The following is a 26,091-nucleotide window of genomic DNA, read 5'->3' as shown; positions in this document are numbered from 1 at the left end:
AACCAGCGGCACCTTATACCCCGTTCCCTGGTACGTCCCGTGTCATCTGCCACACAGGTCCAGCGGATCCACTTCCACAAGTGTTCCTGTCTACTGAACCGTGAGTGTTACATGTTTCAATGCGTCATGCCAAAAGCTGTCCGGGCATACTAGGAGTTGTAGTTTTGCAACAGCCGGAGGCCCCCTGGTTGGGAAACACTGTCTTAAAAAATGGACAGAAAACGAGAAGCCCCTTTGTCCGCTCCAAACAGGACTGTCTCTTTAAACGTTGAGGGAGCATTTCTTCACGGACAAAAACCACGGCTCCCTAGGAGTCATATTACTTGAATCTAAAACCTTGCCTCACAGTTTTCTGTCAGTAAAAGTCATTGTTCTGGGCCAGGGCCTGCATTCCCAGCATTCCTTTGACCCCCTACCATGTTTCTCTAGAAATAGCCGGGGACAGTAATTGAAAAGCAATTTTACAAAAATGTATTCGGACAGGAGCCGGAGCGTACAAAAGTGTGGAAAGTCCATTAAGCATTGGTATTCATCACGGTCCTTTCGGCTGCTAGCAACTTGCAGAGATAAATGAGAGACCGCGGAAATTTCATTAGCTGAAAAAAAAAAAAAAGAGGATAAATGAGCAATAAAATGAATAAAATACAACCACCTGAAAATGATTAAGGAAATTCCATACTGATTAAGATAAAAGCTTCTCGGTCTCCGGCTAGACCTACGCATCTTGTCACGCCAGGGCTCAAGTCCTGCAGGAACTTGTGGGAATGGAGTTCCTGCACTTTTTCCACAGCAGGAACGCAGTTCCTTTTAGCAGGAGTCCTGCAGGACCAGCCCTTAAAGGGTGCTCTGCCCCTGGACATCTTATCCCCTAACCAGAGGATAGGGCATAAGATGTCTAGGGGTGGAGTACTCCTTTAAGTGAAAATCTTGGGTGAGTTCCCACACTTTTTTTCCCAGGACTTGACACCTGTGTCACACCATACTTGCGACCTGCAAAATCCGGCGACCATTGCTATCCGGCCTAGGGACAATGGGGGAGACTTATCAAAACCTGTGCAGAAGAAAAGTTGCTGAGTTGCCCATTGCAACCAATCAGATCACTGCTTTCATTTTGCAGAGGCCTTGTTAAAAATGAAAGAAGCAATCTGATTGGTTGCTATGGGCAACTCAGCAACTTTTCCTCTGGACAGGTTTTGATGAATCTCCCCCAATGGCTACATATCACGCTCCAAGCCAGGATTTAGTTGTGATTTTCCCAAAAAGAAGAAAAAAAAAACCTGTACTATTAGAAAATGTGCACAAAATGTCACACGGGTGGACATTCTGCACATTTGATGGTTTTGGCGGCGCTCGGACTGCTCTGCATAGGCGGCAATACGTTTCCAAGAAGAATCCGCAGAAATGTTGAACAGGCTCAACGGGGGTAGGAGATTTATGAAAACCTGTGCAGAGAGAGGAAAAGTGGTGCAGTTGCCCATAGCAACCAATCAGATCGCTTCTTTCATTTTTAAAAAGGCCTCTGAAAAATAAAAGAAGCGATCTGATTGGTTGCTATGGGCAGCTGGTCAACGTCTCCTCTACGGTTATGCGGACGCCAGAATTAGGAACGGGAATGCCGCCTGTTCACAGTGCAGCAGAATCCCATTGAAAACAATGGGACTCTACTACAGCGGAATTTCCATGGAATTTCACTCCCAAATTCCGCCATGTGAAAATAGCCTAACTACAATACTATAGGTGAACAATTAAAGCACAATTTTGCTTTAATTTCCTGCATGTGTTGAAACAGTGGAGACCTACCATGTCTGGCTTCCTATGTAGGTCATGGCTTGCCATAAAGTAAAAACACATGGAAAGTATAGGCAATTGTAACATAAACACTACATAGTCTCCTATAGGAAGGGAGCCAACCAGGATACCAATTCAGTTGAAAACTATGATGGAGCAGAGAGCCATTGGTTCTCTGTCCTCCCATTTAATGCTGATTTAGGGCTGTTGCCTACAAGAGGTTGGCCTCGCGATCATATCACGGGAAGGGGGGGGGGGGGGGTCGGTTAGGACTGGCATAGGGAGCCTACTCCTATCTAACTGCTTAGCTGCAACAGTTGACATTGGCTGCAGGTTCTAAGGGGTTAAACTGCAGGAATCAGAGTTATTGCTGATCCCAGCAGGAGAGGCAAGAGTCTGGTGTGCACGTAGTCTTGCTGATCTTGTGGATATAGTGGCAGGATCCATGAAGCAGCCTTCATCTTAGATACTCACCTAACCACAATAATATACCATGTCCGCAGGGAAAGTGTGAGTGGACGTCATCACGCCTGCCTGTGTTAAGGCCTGCACTCTCATACGTTACAGGCCTAAAGTGGGCCTACGAGGGTGAACAGTGGCTTCTGAGCCCTGTTGCACTTTGCAACTTCATCCATGTTGTGAGGTTGCAGATTAAGTTAAAATTGGACCTCTCCAGGGATCCAGGGTGCCAGGCAAAAAAATCTGGGGCATGAGCCCTGTATACCTTGTGCCACAGTGGTTAGTCCTCAAGAGTATCCCCAGGTAGGACAAGGCGTTCACACTATAGGAACCCCAAAGGTCCAGCAGAAGACAACTTGGAGCTGATCATGCAGCCAATTATTTGTCGCTATGGATCATTACTTATGCATGGATTCAGATATAGATTTTTTTGTTCTTAATAGTAGGACCTTAGAATCATTTCCCCTTGTAGGCCAAAGGAATTCCATCCCCTCACTAGCAAGTCTATGAAAACCCTACTTTAATCACATGGTTTTCTTGTTATGGGGGGGGGGGGATCTGTCTTCTTACAATTTATGCAAAATGCCTCGACTGAGCCCCTTTGGACAGCCCCCATTGTTCAGATGGGGTGCATGGGTAGCAATTTGTTTTATCTGTTTTAATTTATAGCATCATGTTAAGTTAGCCCATAATTAATATCTGCAAATATTTACTATTTACCCACCAGTGTTGCTTCTGGTTGTTGCATCTCTTTTAGTCTTTGTAATCAAAATGTCTTCTCCAGTTGGCTACATCTTCTCATACTACAGCCAAAACCAGATGATAACAGATGTAATACACGTTCAGGTCTGTATTATGGCTTCAATATGTTGACACCGTATGGTTCGAATGAATTGAGCTTTGGGGATCCCAAAGAACTGGAGGGGGTCCAGGTCTGCCTATATTTGGTTCATTTTAAATAATATACTTGATGATCAGGTTTGTTTTTCTTCCATCTTGGTCTTGAGTCTTCAGTAAAACTAAAGGTCATTGAAACCTTTCCTATTAATCTTCATTGTCATGTCTGACAAGAGGGATGTAAGTTATTAATCATTGCTCTACAAGGTGCCAATGTGTTTCCCAATATATTTCCTAAATGTTAGTGTTTTCCTACTTGGATCAATTTTTAAGAAGAACAAAGAATCTGTCAGCTATATCTCTGTCTTCACCATCAACTAAAGGTCATAGAAGGGCTGAACAGATGCCGAGAAGGTTTCCCCCACACCTGTAGACATGATGTTTCAACTAATAACATAGGATTTGGTTTTCATTATGAGGGTCCCTTGATTGTGGAATTCACAGGATTTAACTTTTCCCCCATAAGGATCAGTTGTTATAGTAGATGGAGATTTACGACAAATCCAAGCTTTATGACTGTATGTGTCTTGTAAAGCATCAATAACTATATAAGATTTTATTGCCCAGTCACTTCATTCTAACCTTTTCTATGTTGCAAGTTACTCCCTCTCTAGTATTCATGTGCCTGGCCCCTCTTTCCTTTGCTATCCTATATGCCAGGCCTCTCTTTCCTTTGCTAACCTATGTGCCAGGCCCCTCTTTCCTTTGCTATCCTATGTGCCAGGCCCCTCTTTCCTTTGCTATCCTATGTGCCAGGCCCCTCTTTCCTTTGCTATCCTATGTGCCAGGCCCCTCTTTCCTTTGCTATCCTATATGCCAGGCCCCTCTTTCCTTTGCTATCCTATATGCCAGGCCCCTCCTTCCTTTGCTATCCTATATGCCAGGCCCCTCCTTCCTTTGCTATCCTATATGCCAGGCCCCTCTTTCCTTTGCTATCCTATGTGCCAGGCCCCTCTTTCCTTTGCTATCCTATGTGCCAGGCCCCTCCTTCCTTTGCTATCCTATATGCCAGGCCCCTCTTTCCTTTGCTATCCTATGTGCCAGGCCCCTTTCCTTTGCTATCCTATGTGCCAGGCCCCTCCTTCCTTTGCTATCCTATATGCCAGGCCCCTCTTTCCTTTGCTATCCTATGTGCCAGGCCCCTCCTTCCTTTGCTATCCTATGTCCCAGGCCCCTCTTTCCTTTGCTATCCTATGTGCCAGGGCCCTCCTTCCTTTACTATCCTATATGCCAGGCCCCTCTTTCCTTTGTTATCCTATGTGCCAGGGCCCTACTTCCTTTGCTATCCTATATGCCAGGCCCCTCTTTCCGTTGTTATCCTATATGCCAGGCCCCTCCTTCCTTTGCTATCCTATATGCCAGGCCCCTCCTTCCTTTGCTTTCCTAAATGCCAGGCCCCTCTTTCCTTCGCTATCCTATGTGCCAGGGCCCTCCTTCCTCCTTTGCTATCCTATATGCCAGGCCCCTCCTTCCTTTGCTATCCTATATGCCAGGCCCCTCCTTCCTTTGCTATCCTATATGCCAGGCCCCTCTTTCCTTTGCTATCCTATGTGCCAGGCCCCTCTTTCCTTTGCTATCCTATGTGCCAGGCCCCTCCTTCCTTTGCTATCCTATATGCCAGGCCCCTCTTTCCTTTACTATCCTATGTGCCAGGCCCCTCTTTCCTTTGCTATCCTATGTGCCAGGCCCCTCCTTCCTTTGCTATCCTATGTCCCAGGCCCCTCTTTCCTTTGCTATCCTATGTGCCAGGGCCCTCCTTCCTTTACTATCCTATATGCCAGGCCCCTCTTTCCTTTGTTATCCTATGTGCCAGGGCCCTACTTCCTTTGCTATCCTATATGCCAGGCCCCTCTTTCCGTTGTTATCCTATATGCCAGGCCCCTCCTTCCTTTGCTATCCTATGTGCCAGGCCCCTCTTTCCTTTGCTATCCTATGTGCCAGGCCCCTCCTTCCTTTGCTATCCTATATGCCAGGCCCCTCTTTCCTTTGCTATCCTATGTGCCAGGCCCCTCCTTCCTTTGCTATCCTATGTCCCAGGCCCCTCTTTCCTTTGCTATCCTATGTGCCAGGGCCCTCCTTCCTTTACTATACTATATGCCAGGCCCCTCTTTCCTTTGTTATCCTATGTGCCAGGGCCCTACTTCCTTTGCTATCCTATATGCCAGGCCCCTCTTTCCGTTGTTATCCTATATGCCAGGCCCCTCCTTCCTTTGCTATCCTATATGCCAGGCCCCTCCTTCCTTTGCTTTCCTAAATGCCAGGCCCCTCTTTCCTTCGCTATCCTATGTGCCAGGGCCCTCCATCCTCCTTTGCTATCCTATATGCCAGGTCCCTCTTTCTTTGCTATCCTATATGCCAGGCCCCTCCTTCCTTTGCTATCCTATATGCCAGGCCCCTCTTTCTTTTGCTATCCTATGTGCCAGGCCCCTCTTTCCTTTGCTATCCTATGTGCCAGGCCCCTCTTTATTTTGCTATCCTATGTGCCAGGCCCCTCTTTCTTTTTTCAGTCTCAGTATTATGAGTTGTATATGCACAAATCTACGGTTGCATTATTTATTTGCATACAATGAGGTATTAAAAACTTGCAAGGGTTAATGTTTGCACTTAATACTACCATCAATCGCTTCTCGGCTTTTTGGCTAAGATCAAGTGTAGTATCTGTTCTTATCGGTTTCATGCCGGTGCCCAAATGATGCCGGTTTTGGGCTGGTGGGGATGGCTGCTGCATGAAGCAGGGGTACTGGGGCGTTCTGGGGCCGGTACTGAGGAATCAGCTCGACGGCTGCTCTAATGTAACCTGTTTCCTCCGGGTCTCGCCATGAGGTTGGGGGGTGTAGAGCCGAGGTACTTCTGTGCCTCGGGGAGTGGTGACCCTGAGGTGCCGAAACTCACTTGGTGTTATAACTCACTGAGTGAAAGCAGTGCACCATTACTCTTCCCCTTTGCCACTCACCCTTTGTATCCCGGCCTTCTGGCTAGGATCCGGGAAATTTTTATAGATCCGGCTGGATGACCGGGCAGTATATTTGCACTTATCCACTTATTTGTTTTTTGTGTTTTGTCACTGTGCCAATTTTACGTGTTGTTTTGTACACAGGATTGGCAGGATGCGATAGCCCATTTGGGTGTCCCTCCTGGCGGTCTAGGGGAGGTGTGCATGGCCATTAGGTTCCTCACCTCCCTGCAACCCCTGGGCATCTTGGCTTTGGTCAAGATGCCATCAGTATACGGCTCCTTGGCTGATACCTTGGTTAATGCCTAGGTTGAAGCCAGGTGCATTTTCGGCCCCTTAGTAGCTTCGGCGAAAAGGGGCATCGAACCTGGATCCTTGCAGGTGCCTTTTGGCCCCGAGGTGAAGGGTAGGTTTGTTGGGGGGCCTCTCTCCTGTTGGAGAAGGGCTTAGCGATAGACCGCATCCTTTGTGCACGTTTTTTTAGTGTGACACGTTTGCACTTTTTCTTGCACTTTGGGTGATAGAGGGTACTTGCCTTGGCTCTTAAAAAAAATAATAATAATACTACCATCAATGGTGGATTACTTTGTAAAGGATGAGTGGATCATTGATCACATGGCACTCGCAAGTAGGGTTCTATGTAGAAACTTCTGGAGAAGGCTTTCTTAGCTATCCTATGTGCCAGGCCACTCATTCCTTAGGTCTCCAATGTTTACAACCCTTAACTCTCATATGTACCAAGCCACACCTTCTCTAGCATTCCTGTGTGCCAGTTCACCCCTTCCTAAGCTATCCTATGTACCAGGCCACCCATTCCTTCCTTAGGTCTCCCATGTGTCAGTTATTTCCACCTTCGCCTCTCGTATGTGCCAAGCTACTTCTCCTTCAGCATTTCTATGTGCCAGACCACTCACAACACTTATTATTCCCCCCCTCCATTATGTTTTCCAGCCCATCTTAACTGAGTTCCAGGCTGCACATTCCCCACCTCTTTTATGTCCACAACTATCCATTGTCATGAATACTGTACTAAGTTCCAGACCAATTTTTCACCATCTATCTTACATATAAAACTGCTTTCCTAGTCCTTTCATGTACCATCTCAGTCCTTTACCGATTCCCCTATATACTAAACTACCTCTTACTGAGCTCTAATGTCTGTATTATTAAACATATTTCACCAAGCCAAGAAGTCTCCTTATCTCCTTAGATGGCCAGAAAAACACCTGAATGCCACAGGTCTGTCTTCAAAAACCTATGACAGCTATAAGTAAAACTGAGGTTGGCCAAACATCTGTAAATGTGGTACTACCTGCCGGTCAATCAAATGAATACCCGGCCATTATAAATGAACAGGCCATGGCTGCCAGAAAAAGCAAGTCACTCTTTGTTAGTGGCTCTCCATCCTGGATAATAGAGAGGCAGTCTTGAATATGGACCCCCACCATGAGGGACCCCCAAATTAAAGTCCTATGTTATATTAGGGTACATGGAAGGGTGTTACCATCATAAAACAACCCATTTATGAGCACCAAATATAGGCACTAAAATGGACACACCCTTTGCCTCCACATCCCAAATCTATTCTAAAAAGTGAGATTTGGCTGCTGCTTTGGCTGTTGGGACTGGATCTTTTGGGTCAATAGATTTCTCAATAACTAGGTCTGCATAGTACCAATAGTGATGCAGTGAATACTGTTGTTTTTGGATTAAATCAAAGTTGATGATCCCTCCGCTGAAATGAAAAGAGAGAGTCTATGAGTTAAATGAAAACACATGGAACATTCCAAATACGGAGTGCTCCCATAGACTGCGTATAACAATAAGACATTCATCCACGCAGAGACTGCTCACAAATAAGGTTTTTTTTTCACTAGTAAAACCACATTACTGGTCTGACTGAAGTGAGATGCTAGAACAAAACAGCTACTGGACGTTATAGAGTTAACAAGACACACAGCTTAAGTACACATATAGATCAGAAACACACTTGGTGGCCTTTTTATAAGGCATTTCTACAACTGGACACATTCCTGACAATGTTTTGGTCAAAATCTTCCATACCATCACATGTGAAAGGTTCTCCTTTGCAGGGTTTCCCTAGCTCTTTATACTGAGAAGTCTGCAGTTGGGACAAAGTAAATCCTGACCTTAAGGCCCGGTTCACACTGTGGAATCACTGGACAAAATTTCTGCCAGAGATCCCGCAGGCGGCTCTAGGACAGTGTGGACTGCATTGCCGTCCCCATAGACCGCAATGCATTTCTGAATGGGTCTGCTGAAAGATCCACTCAAAAATGCATTGCTGTCTATGGGGACGGCAATGGTCCTAGTGCCGCCCATAGGATCTCCTGCGGAAATTCCGTCCGGAGATTCCACAGTGTAAACCCAGCCTAAGGGTCTATTTACATTTCCGCTTGTTGAATTCCGCCTCAAATTAAAGCCCATAGACTTCTATGGGATTCCACACTCCCATTCACACTTCTGAATTTCCGCGGAAATTCAGAAGTGTGAATAGACGTGTGCGGAATTCCATAGAAGTCTATGGGCTTTAATTTGTGGTGGAATTCAAGCTGTAATTCTGTCGTGTGAATAGACCCTAAAAGTTGTCAAAGCCAATAGATAAGTCAAAGCAAAATTGCACATATTCAGAAAATAATTTTAAATTCTATATGTATGTACTGCCCAACATCTACTGTAGTCCATGGTCTACTGTTCATTATCAACCAAAGTTGCTATACACTGTCTTGTATCTACTGTAGGCCTCAAATATAGTGCCAGCTATATCGCCAAGCGCTCATCTGCTATCTGAATCTGATCCAGCATTGCCATTCCATTTTACTAACTGTCAATTTCATGAGCTGTAGAAAACTTCTTCAGAATTATTTGTACCCGGATCAACGCTTGGCCACAGGTCTTATCCAAAGTTTATCAACAACAGGGAGGCAGTTCGAAAAGCATCGTCTTATTGGATTTAGATGGTTGTTCTTTCAGTTTAAGCACTCAGCACTGTTGAGTCTCTGTTTATAATTCACTCTTCATCCTTAGCTGCCATCATGCTACCTCCCCTCCTGCTGTGGTTCTTGACTTGCCTGTAGGGTATGAGCACTCATAATCCTAGCATGTTAACCGGCCAATGCACATAGTCTACATCTTTCCTCCGCCTATCCTGATCCTGCTCTACCTATTTTAGGCTGATCCACCAGCTCACCTGTGTTTAAGCAACATTGTGGTTTATCACAGCCAAGGTGTTCTCAGAAGCTGTCTAATTCTGACCCAAACCTATTCTTCTTCTGGGTTGCTGGGCATGAGCCTGTGCCACTTGCTCCAATTCTCTTGCAAGTTTCTGACTACGCTATCGTGCCACCTGCCCACCATCCACACCTGGACCTTAATCTGTCTTGCCTGACCCTTTGGCATCTCCTGGCTCGCTAGGCAAACCGTTACCCAAGATGAGACCATTTTTAGCAAGCTGCCTGGTACCATCTAGCAGCTAAGTCCAGATTCTGAATCGTAGAGCATGATAAAGGGTCAAAACCTAGAAGTTACTTAGAAGGCGCTCCTGAGTGTGGCCCAAGGCCAAGCTAGTTGGGTAGCACAGTGGCCCTGTTACATTGTTCAATGTTGGTGTGCCTTTTCTCATCTCTACATATCCGGCTCTGACTGCAGCTTTCAAGTGTGATCTTCAATTTTAGTTGCTAATAGATGAATGACCGGGTGCACAGAAGAAACCCCACTACCACCACCACCACCTTCTGAGACAAAACAGAAAACACAGCCCTGCTGCACTGTATGAGTAAGTTAAAACATTTTTTCAAATCAACAGGGGCCAGAAAGTTATACATATTTGTAAATGACTTCTATTTAAAAATCTTAATCCTCCAGTACTTATCAGCTGCTGTATGCTCCAGAGGACGTTGTGTAGTTCTTTCCAGTCTGATCACAGTGCTCACTGCTGACACCTCTGTCAGTATCAGGAACTGTCCAGAGTAGTAGAAAATCCCCATAGCAAACCTATCCTGCTCTGGACAGTTCCTGATATGGACAGAGGTGTCAGAAGAGAGCACTGTGGTCAGACTGGAAAGAACTACACAACCTCTTCTGGAGCATACAGCAGCTGATAAGCCCTGGAATGATTAAGATTTTTAAATAGAAATAATTCACAAATCTGTTTAACTTTCTCTCATCAATTTGTTATCCACCAGAGTACTCCATTAATCTGAAGTAAGTCCATACTGTTGTCCAGGAATCATACAAGAACCTACCGCATCATCTACAATATAGCAATGTCCCTGAGAAGCATCTGTGCTTTCCTGCTGGGTGCCCCTCAAGACATGGGCCTATTTCGCCAATGAAAAAAACAAACGTTCTCAAGTGAATACTGAGAGTGTAGAATTTTTTTTTCAATTCTTCCTTAACAAAAATAGAATGCTTCAACAATTCAACCAATTCTTTATTGGATATTTGTTATTTCTATGAAAGAACCGAGAATTTGATGATAAAAGGAAAATGTTATCTCACACGTTAAGGGACAGCTTTACAGGCATACTGTGTGTTTTATATGCCATTCATTATGGAAAAGCTATTTAATTCTTAGTAGTTCTTCATGATTTATAGAGCCATGGGTCCTGAAGAAGGCCCGTAAATCCATATCATTATCTTCCTAGTTTTCCAATAACATTCAACTTACATTCCTCTGTTGACGCCCTCCCCCCCATGAGGCCAGACAGGCATATTGGGTCTTTGTCTTTCTAACCGGTATATTCTAGATGTCAGGCATGACTTCCTTGTGCAGCTACCAGCTTGTGTATAATGCTTTCCGAGAATCCAGGCAAGAATTTTGGTTGTTGGACAGTTGGGTTTTACAAAGATATTATGCAACTTGTAAAAGCTTTTAGGTTAACGTAATAACTATGGAAACAATTAATAAAAAGAAGTATATGATGGTACGCTATAAAAATGAACAGAAATGATCCCTCAGCTTGGACCAGAGGGATAGGTATAGTGGCTGCAGAGGTAGCAGTCAGTCCTGTATCTGAGAGTTAGGGCTCAAAAGCGCTTCTTCTACATAAGACAACAATATTACAAATAGTGCATAGTAAGTAGGAACACTGTGTAATGCCAGAAGTTGGCACCCACCCTCGTACTCTCCACCTCAGCACTTACCGCCACTTTGTCACTGATGCTGCTTCACCAATTCCACACTGCCAAGCCCACCATCCTCTACCATCCTTTTCTTTTGGCTGCAGTTTATGGTCTGGCCCTAAAGTGCTTTTCCAGCACACACTTCTAATATGTCCTTTACCTATTCCGGCCTTGGACTACCGATTTTAGGCTGTAAAACCCACTTGCCTGTGTTTCTGAACAATAGCAAAAGTGTGTCTGACCTGTGCCTGTTCTCCTGACATTGCCTATGCCTGACCCTCATGTACCTCACTGACTCTTATTTTCTTGACCCGGACCACCAAAACCCCGAAACTGTGCTTGACCTGGAGCACTGACTCCAAACCTGTGCCACTTGCCATGGCTTATTTGGCAGAACTTGACTCCTAAAGGCTACTCCACACCACTCCTGAGTTTGGTCCTAAGTCAAAGAGGGCTGCTGCTACTACTATTACTATCACCACCTAAAGGGTTCTGCTATCACTACCTAAAGGGTGCTGCTACTACTATTACTATCACCACCTAAAGGGTTCTGCTATCACTACCTAAAGGGTGCTGCTACTACTACTTCTAGTACCATGAGGGGGCTGCTACTACTATTCTGGGAGGGAGCTGCTACTGCTACTACTACCTAAAGGGGGGCTGCAACTACTACTTTCTGAAGGGAGTTGCAGATATTAGTACCTAAAGTAAGCTGCTACTGCTATAGCTGCTGCTATTACTACCTAAAGGGTCTGCTTCTTTTACTACCTAAAGGGGCTGTTGCTATTACTACCTTAAGGGGCTGCTGCTGCTGCTATTACTACCTAAAGAGGCGCCTGCTGCTACTACTACTTAAAGGGTGCTGCTGCTGCTGCTACTACTACTACCTACAGGGGCCTGCTGCTGATACTACTACTTAAAGGGGGCTGCTACTACTACCTAAAGGGGGACTGCTATTATTAAATGTGGGTGGCTGCTTTTACTATATACAGGGGCTTGACACTATATACAGGGGGCAACTATGTACAGAAGGACCTACCTACAGGGAGTAACCCCTACTTATAGGTGGCTGCTAATGCATACAGGGGGTAACTGTCTACAGGGAGCAGCTATCTACAGGGTGATCTACCTAAAGGTGGCACCTACCTACTCGTGGCTCTTATGTAATGGTGGAAACAATGTGGAGGGACCTGTCTACCTACTGGAGCAACCTAACTACCTAATGAGGTGGGAACTTTTCTATTCTTCTCCCAACTCAATTATTCACCCACCCTACTGTGTGAGACACTAAGGCAGTTATTCTTACTCTATAGAGCGCTATAGGTGCTGAAAAAGTGCAGAGCCTAAAATGTTTGTTTGGCAGGTTCTGTGAAGAGGAGATGTGGCTGGAAGAAATCGTCATGACGGTCTGGGCCAGATGGAAAAGAAAAAGGAAAGTGAACAACTTCAATGAGAAAAGATGTCACCTGCGAGACACCTGATATAACTGTATGTTATCACTTATATATCTGTAGAGTCTGTGTAGAGCTGAGGTCACCATGGTCTGTGCACAGTGGTTTTTGTTCAGTATCAGTATGGTGGTATTATCCAGTAGTCAATAGGTAATGTTGTAGTGCAATTATTTGTTCCTTGTATAGTGGTGTTATTGGTGATACTGGTCTATGTACAGTGGTCCCTCAACATACGATGGTAATCCGTTCCAAACGGACCATCGTTTTTTGAAACCATCGCATGTTGAGGGATCCGTGCAATGTATAGGACAGTGGTCTACAACCTGCGGAACTCCAGATGTTGCAAAACTACAACACCCAGCATGCCCGGACAGCCGCTTGCTGTCCGGGCATGCTGGGTGTTGTAGTTTAGCAACATATGGAGGTCCACAGGTTGTAGACCACTGTTAGAGGAGGTTATACTCACCTGTCCCCGCCGCTCTGGACCATCACCGCTCGTCATTGCTGCCCGGGATGTCGCCGTCCATTGCTGTCGCCGCGTCCCCGAGGTGTCCCCGACGCTCCGGCAAAGCCTCTGCTTCCCCGGCATCCGCGCTCTCCATCGCCGCCATCACGTCGCTACGCACGCCGTTCGTATTGGATGACAGGACGGCGTGCGCAGCTACGTGATGACTACGATGGAGAGCGCCGACGATGCAGGGGATCCCGAAGAGGACGCGCCGGAGCCCCAAGGACTGGTAAGTGATCGTCAGCGGACCACACGGGGCACCGTAAACGGCTATCCGGCGGCAGCTGAAGCAGTCTGCGTTGCCGGATAGCAGTTTATGAGATGGCCCCGACATACAAAAGCATCGTACGTTGATGCTGCCTTCAACATGCGATGGCCTCTGAGAGGCCATCGTATCTTGAAATGATCGTATGTTGGGCCATCGTAGGTCGAAGGGTTACTGTATAGTGATTTTATGCAGTATCAATGATTATCTAGTATTATCCAGTCACTAGATGGTGTAATGGTAGTGGTCATTATGTGGCAGTATTATTTGTCCCTTTTCTAGTGGTGGTATTGGTGATATTGGTCTGTGTATAGTGTGGTGATATTGCTCTATGTATAGTGGTTTTATTCAGTATGAGTATGGTGGTATTATCCAGTCACTATGGAGTGTAATGTTGGTGGTCATGGTGTGGTAGTATTATTTGTCCCTTTAATAGTGGTGTTATTGGTGATATTGGTATTGGTGTATAGTGGTTTTATTGGTACTGGTCTGTGTATAGGGGTTTTATTCAGTCTCAGTATGGTAGTATTATCCAGTGTTCATGGTGTAATTATTTGTCCCTTATATGGTGGTGATATTGATCTCTGTATAGTGTGTTTTATTTAATAACAGTATGATGGTATTAGTCACTGCAGTAGTAATATGTCATCCTGGTGTGGAGGTATTATGTTATGTTTTTAATCCCTAAACCGTAAAAAAAAACTCCTGTGTACTCCCTGGATTAGCGTTGATGTATACACCGCCATTCTCTCCGGAGGGGGCGGTGCAGTGTTGGGGGTTGCTGCAGCGGTCTCATGATCAAGTTTTGCCTAAGGCTTCAGAAAGTCTAGAGCCACCTCTGCCTCTAGGAGTCAAGTTCTGCCAGATGAGCCATGGCAGGAGGTGACACAGGTTTGGGGTCAGTGTTCCAGGTCAAGCACAGTTTCGGGTCAGTGGTCCAGGTCATGCAAAGGAGAGTCAGTGAAGAACATGAGGGTCAGACGTAGGCAATGTCAGGTAATGTTATCTTATACCGTATTTTTAGCCATATAAGACGCTCCGGCATATAAGACGCACCCAATTTTAAAGCATGAAAATCTAGAAAAAAAAGATTCTGAACCTTCAACCTGCGGACCTCCAGATGTTGCAAAACTACAACTCCCAGCATGCCCGGACAGCCAACGGCTGTCCGGGCATGCCAGGAGTTGTAGTTTTGCAACATCTGGAGGTCCGCAGATTGAAGACCACTGGTATAGGAGGTAATTCTCAAGTGTCCCCGCCGCTCCGGACCCGTCACAGCTGCCCTGGATGTCGCCCTCCATCGCTGTCCCCGGGGTGTCCCCGTCGCTCCGGAACGTCTCTGCTGCCGGGTATCCTCGCTCTCCGTTGCCGCCATCACGTCGCTACGCATGCCGCTCCTATTGGATGACGGGACGGCGTGCGCGACGCCGTGATGACGACGATGGAGCGTGCCGGACATGCAGGGGATCCTGGCACGGAGCAGATAACGAGGAGGCAGGTAAGGTCCCTCCCGGTGTCCTGTAAGCTGTTCGGGACGCCGCGACTTCACCGCGGCAGTACCGAACAGCCCGACTGAGCAGCCAGGTTAGTGTCACTTTCGCTTCAGACGCGGCGGTCAGCTTTGATCGCCGCGTCTGAAGGGTTAATACAGGGCATCACCGCGATCAGTGATGTCCTGTATTAGCCGCGGGTCCCGGCCGTTGATGGCCGCAGGGACGGCCGCGATAGGACAGGTTTTAATGTGTATTTGCCGTATAAGATGCACCAACTCCCCCCCCCAGTTTTGGGGAAGAAAAAGTGTGTCTTATATGGCGAAAAATACGGTAATTGTAAGATGTAAGATAAATAATAAAAGCTATTGTGCTATCTTATTGGTATGGTTTGCCAAAATTATTATGACAAGCTAAATGTGTGTTACTAAATGTGTGTGTCGCGGCGTTCCTCTCTCTGCAGCGCCCCGGTCAGACCCGCTGACCGGGAGCGCTGCACTGACTCTGCCGGCAGGGATGCGATTCGCATAGCGGGACGCGCCCTCTCGCGAATCACATCCCAAGTCACTTACCAGACTCGTTCCCCGTTTGTGCTGTCCCGGCGCACGCGGCCCCGCTCCCTAGGGCGCGCGCGCGCCGGCTCTTTAAGATTTGAAGGGCCAGTGCACCAATGATTGGTGCCTGGCCCAATCAGTATGATTAGCTTCCACCTGCCCCCTGTCCATATTACCTCACTTCCCCTGCACTTCCTGGCCGGATCTTGTTGCCATTGTGCCAGAGAAAGCCTTTCCTTGTGTGTTCCTAGCCTGTGTTCCTGACCTCTTATCGTTGCCCCTGACTACGATCCTTGCTGCCTGCCCTGACCTTCTGCTACGTCCGACTCTGCTCTTGTCTAATCCCTTGTACCGCGCCTATCTCAGCAGTCAGAGAGGTTGAGCCGTTGCCGGTGGATACGACCTGGTTGCTACCGCCGCTGCAAGACCATCCCGATTTGCGGTGGGCTCTGGTGAAAACCAGTAGCAACTTAGAACCAGTCCACCGACACGGTCCACGCCAATCCCTCTCTGGCACATAGGATCCACCTCCAGCCTGCCGAATCCTAACAATGTGAAATATATTATTATAATATAAGAAGTATATAGAAGTAAGAAGTATATAGACATGTGATCAAACAAAGAAAAAAATCAAAGTGGTGTATGTGTTGGGTGACAATGAGACAGGACCGGCCAAAGTATTTAAAATATATTGTACGGCTATATTTTATGTGTATTATTGATCTGTTTTCATAGTTACTGTAATGTTTTATATGTTTATATAAAAGAACTACAGCACCAGGCAAGTGGAAAAGACTTTACAAATCTCATTTGAACGTTGGAGAAATTTACAGCGCAATAATTTACCTGCCTTGAAGATTTTTAAGCAACAAATTTTGCTGCAAAATCTGCCCTTAACCGTTGATTTCCCTCCTTTGTACTCTCTCTTTTTCAGCTGTTGTATGTCCTTCATACACAAAGGTGCCCAAAATGTGTTTGTTTAGAATTTTGTCTTTGTATATATTCATTATTTTCGGTGTGCACATCTTTTAGATCCTTTGTTGCTATACATCAATTTGATTTTGCAGGTGTCTGTAGCACCCCCTGCATTGTATCTCAGTCAAACATATACAAATAGGTCAAGTGGTTCGGTTCCAAGCTACGGGGGTTGTGACGTCAAAGCCACACCCCCTTGTGACGTCACACCACCACCCCTAAATGCAAATCAATGGGAGTCCCATAGACTTGCATTGAGGGGACGTGGCGTGACATCACAAGGGGCATGGCCATTATGTCACAACTCTGCATCCCGCACCCAGCATTCGGAACAAAATGTTCCGAACGCAGGGGCAGTGAAGTACCCCTTCAACAAATGGAGCGCCAGTCATGTGAAATAGTAATTTGGATTATATTAAAATATTGGATTTCGAGTTCCATATTTGTGGTCATTTCGACAGGTCTGGTGTCCTAGATTCTGGAGTGGAGCGACAATGGGATGACAATGAATTTACTTATTTTACGGTTACAACAATAAAGTACAAGAAATTGACTCCATCTGCGGAACGTGTATTTGTCTTATATTTAAACATCTATTATTCAATTTGACATTCTCAATAGACCGCAAATAACTAATAATTCTCATTGGTTTGCCATTGCCAGAACAAATTCCGATATGTTCAGGGTTGGGACACATGGTGAGGTTAAGCAGAAACCATTGGGAAACTGATGTTGAAGTAAACAGTTTCGGAGTTTAATATAATACATGTGGACTTCTTGGAACTAGAAAGAAGAAGTCAGAAAAATGTGTTAGCTTGGCTATTAAAATATTAGACGCAGCGCTGGGCCAAAATTCAGTGCTCCTCCGATTGACATACAAAGCAGATTGTTATCTGTGAACGTCTACAGTGAAAGCATGAGTAAGTCAAGTTGAATCAGCAATGTAGATAATCATTCATGCAATAAACACATTGTGCCAAAGGAATGTCTACCATGGATAAACACCTCCAACACTAACTTGTGTTGGTTTAGAGAGTACTGTACACTATCACTGGTTAAAGGACTCGTCTCTTGACTATTGATGTTAGAAAGGTTCTGGAATGTATTCACATTCTTTAATGGGTTAAATGTATTAATTCTACACTACCCAGTAATGGTAAGGAATGTCTGCAGATGAAAATCCTTAAATGGGCACGGTCAGATCCAAAAACACTTTACATGTAGTTACAGATGAGAATTAAATACCTTTTGTAATATGGTTGTTTTAAAAAAAATTGAATATTTAATTAAGAAAATGGCTCTTGAAAATCTCACCACTAGGGGTCCCCATACCTACTGGGACACTAACCAGTCCTGCAGAAGCTTCAGCTTGTCCATGAGTCATGGACAAGAGATAACTCATGGACAAGGCACAGCAATCATCTCCCACCACCACAAGGAGGGACACGCCCCCTCCCACCACACACCAATTACCTCCCACCACCACAAGGAGGGACACGCCCCCTTCCCATGAGAGAATTTCTAACACTGTGAGCTAATGGAAAGAGGGATTTTTATAATAAATATAGATTATAGAGGCATAATATTTTTTCCTTTTTTGTGGGATCTGACGGGTATGCTTTAAAGGGGTAGCCACCCCTAGACATCTTATCCTCTATCCAAAGATAGAGATGTCTGATTGTAGAGGGTCTGGCCACTAGGACCCTCTGCGATCTTCAGGCCTCACACTGGCATTCTGAACACTATGTTCAGAACGCCAGCTTTGGGCAGCCATGATCGAATCCCCCGTAATCAGACATCTTATCTCCTATGCTTTTGATAGGGGATAAGATGTGTAGGGGTGGAGTACCTCTTTAAAGTTCCTGAGAAGAGAACAACCAACAAAGAGAGAGTTTGGTTCTGGAAGTCCTGCTATTTTATGGATAGTATATGGAAGGGCCTTGACAATAGGTAGATCAAAAAAGTACCCTCGGCTGTAATCTGTAGGTGAACCTAGAAGTGAGGGTTGACTGCAGCACCATCACAGACCAATTGAAGCATTACACAGTGCACATTCAGATCATGGAGCTGTCTTTGTAATGTAGCACAGGATAGGTCCTTCAAAATACGAGACTCTCTTTACAGAATCCTGAACAGGGGATCTACTTACATTAAATCAGAATTCCCTAAAAGGGGACATAATAATGGATTTTGGGCAACTCCTTTAAAGAGAACGTTGTTTTACTTTTCTAGATGGCATACACCTTATTCTCAGGAGAGCTTTTCAACAAAAAAGTATTAAATAGAGCAGACACCCTTTTACCCTGTTACCCTTTTACGTAACAGGACTCTCAGCGACCAGCTACAATTTGTATAGAAATCTGGCAGCAGGTGTTCAGTTTTCATACAGCACCACCCCAGGAGAACTGGGGTACTACATCAGTGCCCTTTCACATCCAGAAGAGTCAATCTCCCTCTATTCCCTCCTTGAAATATATAAAAGCAAAAGGCGCTTCTTGTGTGAATCCTTCCAACGAGAAAGACCATAGGTAGGTGAGCCAAGCACCGACTCACCTGGAAATGTTGTGCCAATCAAGGCACAACACGTACAAAGACAAGTAGGGGCTGCATCTACTTCCTCCAATATGCTCCAAGGGCAAAGTACATAGAATTCCAACTCCACAATCCACCAAAGAGGATCCAACGTGCGCTGCCCACCATAAAATAGAGGATGCACTACTATTCTAGTAGGGTTTTAATAAGCGTATAAAAATTGTATAAAAATGTACAATGGCCCGGCTTCGAAACGCCTTGTACATTTTTATACAATTTTTATACGCTTATTAAAACCCTACTGGAATAGTAGTGCATCCTCTATTTTATGGTGGGCAGCGCACGTTGGATCCTCTTTGGTGGATTGTGGAGTTGGAATTATATTCCCTCCTTGGGGCTAAGAGGATACAGTTCCTCATTCATGTTCCACAGGGGGAAAAAAGTAGGCACGGCAGCTCTCTTCCAGAAGAAAAAGAGTTTGCTCTCTGGTGCCCCCTATTGGAGGTAGCATGCCTGTGAGTCAATGTTAGGCTCCTTTAAAAGCTTTAGAACATGACTAGGATTTAATAACCAAGCATGTAGTTCTCCCAAAAGAGAAACTTGCCCAATGCCCATGTGTACACAGGATTTTTGCTGAGCAGGGTGTTGACTGGCAAGCAGGGAGGCCTTTGTCATGGGACTAAATGGTTAGTTTCTCCTTAAATGGGCACTGTCACTTTTTAAATGTCTCAGAGGCATGTCAAAAGTGCTAATCGGTTAGGGTACCAGTGCTGAGACCACCACCGATCAAGAGAACAAGCAGGGACAAGCACACAGCAGCAAGCTTTACTCCCCGTCTCTCAACAATCATTGTCTCGGACTAATAATGGGGCACTGAGACCAAGATCTCTGAGAGTCAGAAAGTAAAGCCGTGCGCTTATCCCTGCTCATTTTCTTGATCAGTGGGGGTCTTAGAACTGAGGACCCAACTGATCAACACTTTTGACAAGTCTCTTACAGTGACACTTTAATAAGACTGCCAAAACATGTGTGAAGACTTAAAGGGGTACTCTGCCCCTAGACATCTTATCCCCTATCCAAAAGATAGGGAATAAGATGTCTGATCGCGGTGGACCTGCCGCTGGGGACCCCCGCGATCTCCGCTGCGGCACCCCAGACATCCGGTGCACTGAGCAAACTTCGCTCCATGCCGGATGACTGGTGATGTGGGGCGGAGGCTTGTGACATCACGGTCACGTCCAGCTCATGATGTCACGGCCATGACCCCGCAATGCAAGTCTATAAGACTTGCATTGAGGGGGCATGGCCATGACATCACGAGCTTCCGGAGCTGCACCCGAAGCTCTAAACGAACGCTGGGTGCAGCAGGGAGATCGCGGTGGTCCCCAGCGGGGGACCCCCACTATCAGACATCTTATCCACTATCCTTTGGATGTCTAGGGGTGGAGTACCACTTTAAAGGTCATTCATGATACGCTAGGTAATTTTGGTAAAAGGATATACAAATAGGTCTCTCCAAGAAGGAAAAGAACATCCTTTCGGCCATGTTAGGAAGCTCCAAAAAGAATGAATAGAGTCCCGATCACACATGTGGGTTGCACTCCATTTGAGGGGGTACAACTACCCTCTGTGTAGGATCTACCCCTACATGGGCACTGTAGAGAGGATATTGATCTGTGTATACAGTTTTCTATTCGAAGCAGTATAGCAGTATTATTCAGTTACTATGTGGTGGTAATATATGGTCATGATATTTTTTGGGCCATGTGAAGTGGTATTATATTGGCCCCGGTATTCTGATTCATGGGTCCCATAGGACTCTAGTTACTTTGCGGTGAAACCTTCTTTTGTACAATAAAGAATATTGCAGGTATCCCTGATACAGGCCGCACCTGCTATGTGTAGTATTAATAAGAAGAAGGCAAACAGTGAACATGTGGCTCTTCTTTAAAAAGATAATAGGGTATCGGCCATAAGAAAGAAGTAGATGACAGATTTCCTAAACATTTTCTTTAGCTTTGTGTATACAGAATGAGGTGATGAGTCTCGGTATAATAATGTCACTGGCGCTATTCCAGTTCTGACACCGAGCTGACAGATGCCTTGATGGGAAAATGAATAGACGCTCTGCATGACAATAAGACATCTGGAGCAGGTGGCTCTATGGAAATCATTGGAGAGATTAACTTTGTCACCTGTAGGCCATTATTTCTATTTTTAGGACACCTCATGGCCAGGTTTGGCAGCATAGGCTTCACATGAAGAAAAAGTGGAACCGACATTGATAAAAGAAAGCTGGTCAGTGCCAAAAATGTTTAAGGGGCTTGGTCTAGATAATAAAGCTTAAAGGGGTACTCCGCCCGTAGACATCTTATCCCCTATCCAAAGGATAGGGGATAAGATGTCTTATCGCGGGGGTCCGGCCACTGGGGACCCTGAGATCTCCCTGCTGCACCCAGCATTCCTTTAGAGCCTCGGGTGCAGCACCGGAGTGCCAGGCCGCGCCCTGCTCGTGACATCACAGCCATGCCCCCTCAATGCCAGTCTATGGGAGGGGGCGTCACGCCCCCTCCCATAGACTTACATTGAGGGGGCATGACCGTGATGTCACAAGCCTCTGCCCCACATCACCAGTCATCCGGCATGGAGCAAAGTTCGCTCTGTGCACTACATGTCTGGGGGGCCACAGCCGAGATTGCGAAGGTCCCCAGTGGTGGGACCCCAGTGATCAGACATCTTATCCTCTATTCTTTGGATAGAGGATAAGATGTCCAGGGACAGAGTACCTCTTTAAACCTGGTCTGGAATAATCCAAAATTTCCTTAAATTATTTTGTGCCATTATTTTGCTGTTGTTGTTCTATTCCATCAAAGGATTCCTCGTAGGCCGGACACCAATACCACCAAAAGACCCCACTGATATTAAAGAGGGCAGCCAAGTTTCCGTCATAGTGTTCTGTGTTTTACCATATAAAATAGTGCTGTATGTTGTGCTATTTTGTCTGGGATCTTTGATGAAATTTGCAATGCAATGGAAGCTCCTAGCTAGAGGTTAGAGAGGCGAGTCCAGCAAATCCAGTCTGGCTCAGAACTTTAGGGTAAATGGCGATATTATTATCAAATAAGGGAGTTTGATATCTCTTTCTTCTGCAACATCAGGAAGGCTGCTTTCAGACCATGTTAAGCCTTTGTCTGGCTGGCTGTCGACGTGTTGCCTATGGGCCCATAGACGTCAATGGGCCAATCATAGTCTAAATGTGATTCACAAATCATCAAGATCAGCTACTGACCAATGATGTCCCAGATGTGCTGGATGTGAGGCAAGTCCAGAGATGCTACAGGCCATGGTGCTATGCACAGGCAGCTCACAGTAGAACGAGCAACAGGCATCCTGGCATTGTTGTGTTGAAAAACGGCTCCTGGACCACTGGTTCCACGACCAAATCAATGTAATGCTGAGCTGTTAGTGTACCTGGAATGGAGACTAGAGATCAGGGGCATTGCTAGGTCTCCAAAAGATCCGGGGCATTGGCCATGGGCGTGGCTGAGGGTGGAGCCACAAAAGTAGGTGTCATAGGGGGCGCCCCCTCATGACGTCACTCCCCACCTCCTCAATGCAAGTCTATTGGAGGGGGCGTGACACCCATCATGCTCCCTCCCATAGACTTGCATTGAGGGGGCGTGGCCATGACATCACAAGCCTCCAGCGCTGCACCCAACGCTCTAAACAAGTTCTGGGTGCAGCAACCGAGATCGCATATCCTTTGGATAGGGGATAAGATGTCTAGGGGCAGAGTACCCCTTTAAGTACAAAGAGGGAACCCAAAGATCTTCTCTTTATAACCCCATATTATTGCATAAAATAGTTTAGTGGTATTTGTAAATTTACTTGTAGAACTACATCATTGAATTTGCCAATGGAAGGATCATAAATTAAGTCTTGATGTGACCGAAAATAAGGGGCAAAAAAAATATAAAGAATTGGGGTACGGGCTTGGTGACCACCAGTATAAACAGCTTGTGATGACGATGATGGAATCAAACGTGACTTTGGTTGTTTCTTTTTCTCTAAACCTTTTCTGAGACTCCGGAATGTGCCTGTAAACAGAGCCCATGTGTACACTTTTCTGACCCTTTCCTCCTAATATTCCATGAATGACTGACCCTTAACAGGTTAAAGCACTTAACCATTCATTACCTTAAGCTAAACAGATTTCCTGTCACTTCAGTGAAGGATTGGCCTCTTAAATCACGCGTAAAGGACTGGCCATTCACAAGCATGCTATGCCCCTATGGTCCTTAGGGGGTTTCTAAGGAGGGCCGTTCGCATGGCCGTCTAGCTTTCCCTTCCAATTCCTCCATGCAAGATACTGATGTTAATGAATCAATATGTCCCAACTTTCGTGGATCCAATTGGACATTCCCAATTGTCACTAAAATCGGGGGCCTTTACTATTCTTAGGGATCTTCAAAAAGAGGGTAAAGATACTTTGGTCGATGCATTTAAAGGGACTATCCATGTATTATTATTTTTTTTTAAGCCTCTAATGCTTTCACATAGTAAACGAGCAGTTACTTACCTTTCCGATCCCTCATTCAGGCTCCTGTCTACACCCCGATCTTCCTTTTGGAGGGGCCATCACATGACTGACGCAGCCCATCAGCAGCCTCGGAGGTCACGTGCCGTATTTTATGCATCAGTGATGGGAGACATAATGCCCGGAATACAGCACCTGACTGCCAAGACCGCTGATTGGCTATGGTGGTCATGAGATGACCGCTCAAAAAGAATGACCAGGATGCTGACAGAAGCCTGAACGAGGGACCGGTGAGTAACTGCTTGTCTATTATTCTAAAGCATTTGGTATATTGAAAAAAATAATATAATAAATACTAAAACATGGATTATCCCTTTAACACAAAAAAGCCCCCCCCCCATATAGTACAGGCCCACACACAGAGCTCTCATATAGAACAGCCCCCCCCCCCCCCATATAGTACAGGTCCCCACACTGTGCCTTCATATAGTACAGGCGCCCTCACAGTAACCCAAAAGGTACAGGCCTCCACATAGTGCCCCCCATATAGTACAGCCCCCACACAGTGCCCTCCATATAAAACACGTCCCCCTCCCAGTACTTCCATATAGTACAGGCCTCACACAGAGCCCTCATATAGTACAGACCCCCATATAGTACCCTCATATAGTACAGGCCCCTACACTGTGTCCCCCATATAGTACAGGCCCCCACACTGTGCCCCAGCCTGCCTCTGCTCTGACTGCTGCCGCCTCTGTCTCCCGCATCTACATTGGCCTTCTTCTTGGCACTGCCGGCTGGGTTGGCCAATGTAAAGGGCAAGCGGCCTACAAGGAATTTTCCAAGTATCCCAGTAGGCCAGTCCTGTCCTGATGTTTCTATCAGACTAGATAAACATACACAAATATATCTTATTAATTTGGTTGTAGAGCGCTCCCTTGAAACCCATCAAGGCAATACACAATGTACACCATTGCAAATGCAGGATGCCTAGGGCATTGTTACGATATACTCTGATCTGCTGAGATGTTGAATGTTCTACCAACTACCTATCTATGGAGAGCAGGACTGACCACCAAACGCTGGGCATGACTGCCAAACACCAGAAGTTCAACTGCAACGTATGTGGGAAATCACCGGACCCTTTCACTACAAAGTATGTAAACGGGTCCTTCACCCCTAAACATCTTATCCCCTATCCCCCGCGATCTCCCTGCTGCAACCGGCGTTTGTTTAGAGCGTCAGGTGCAGCGCCGGAGGCTTGTGCCGTCACGGCCGTGCCCCCTCAATGCAAGTCTATGGGAGGCTCCCTGACCTGAGGAAGAGGGGTGCAGACCCCCTCGAAACGCGTTGTCAAGTACTTAATTGCTGAAATAAAAGAACGCTGTACATCACCCCCTGGTTTTTTGGCATCATTTCACTCCTTCTTCCTATACCAGCAAGTGCCAGAAAAGTGTCAATTTTTCTACAACCTCACCAAGTGTGCGGATCTCTACATTGCAAGACTGCCCCAGGACGCTGGGCACGGACAGACACGGGCTGCTGCTACTCCCTCCCTGCTCAAGGCCTACAACGGTGCTGCGCCCGGAGCGCAACACATCAAGGTGAGCAGTTACATCTTAAACACCTCTTTATACCTACTGCCACGAGGTAAAGGCACGGGGTGCGCTGGTGCATGTCCCATTTTATCTTTTACATATAGTTAAAATGGACAGAGGTGTCAGCAGAGAGCACTGTGGTCAGGCAGAAAGGAAATTCAAAAGAAAAGAACTTCCTGTGGATCATACAGGAGCTGATAAGTACTGGAAGGATTAAGATTTGTAATAGAAGTAATTTACAAATCTGTTTAACTTTCTGGCACCAATTGATTTAAAAATTTTTTTTTCCAGTGGAGTACCCCTTTAAGCCTTAGTTATATAACAGCGGACACATGGCAGGATTGTGCTCTATAGAAGTATGTGAGGCACGGGCCCTTAAACTGCGGGGTGAAATGGATTTCCTACCTAAGTAAAAATGTTCTAATCCTATTTTCTCCTTATAACATAAGTCACGTTGGTTTTCCTTTCCTAAGGCCAATTTCAATAGTAATAAACACAGTAATGCTCAGAAGCTTATTTCCACCTTGTGCTGTAAACTCTTCATAGATATTTCCCAAACATCACATAAAAACCTATGTAATCGAGCAGTTTACCTCTGCTTTTTGGGAAATTTGATGAAAACTGAAAGCTGGACCCAACAGACATCATAATATAATAATATGGGGATTAAACTAAGGAAGAATTGATAGGGCCATATTAAAGGGGTACCCCGGAGGAAATAAAGTGTTTTAAAATCAACTGGTGCCAGGAAGTTATACAAATTAGTAAATTACTTCTATTTCAAAATCTAAGAATTTAAAAATCTTAATCCTTCCAGTACTTATCAGCTGCTGTATCCTCCAGAGGAAGTTGTGAAGTTCTTACCAGTTGGTCCACAGTGCTCTCTGCTGCCACTTCTGTCCGTGTCAGAAACTGTCCAGAGTAGGAGCAAATCCCCAT

The 26,091-nt window shown here is 45.7% G+C and overlaps 1 protein-coding gene and 1 pseudogene across 2 annotated transcripts in view; one reads left to right on the top strand and one right to left on the bottom strand.

Annotated features, from left to right (window-relative positions):
* The window catches only part of FSIP1 (fibrous sheath interacting protein 1), a 261,319-nt gene that overhangs the window by 76,660 nt on the left and 158,568 nt on the right, over positions 1 to 26,091 (bottom strand). The window contains exon 14 of one of the 2 annotated variants that reach the window (XR_008849006.1): positions 473 to 596. The exons of the other annotated variant lie outside the window; for it this stretch is intronic. The gene's annotated coding sequence lies outside the window, so the exon portion shown is untranslated. Of the gene's footprint in view, positions 1 to 472; positions 597 to 26,091 lie in introns of those variants that run through there. 2 annotated transcript variants of the gene reach the window in all.
* On the top strand, positions 5,764 to 5,872 carry LOC130296033 (U2 spliceosomal RNA; annotated as a pseudogene).

Source organism: Hyla sarda, chromosome 11 (genome assembly GCF_029499605.1).
Source record: "Hyla sarda isolate aHylSar1 chromosome 11, aHylSar1.hap1, whole genome shotgun sequence".
In the NCBI taxonomy this organism is placed as follows: Eukaryota; Metazoa; Chordata; class Amphibia; order Anura; family Hylidae; genus Hyla; species Hyla sarda.
Note: the sequence above shows the minus strand (reverse complement) of the source record. Positions and strands in the feature narration are given on the sequence as shown.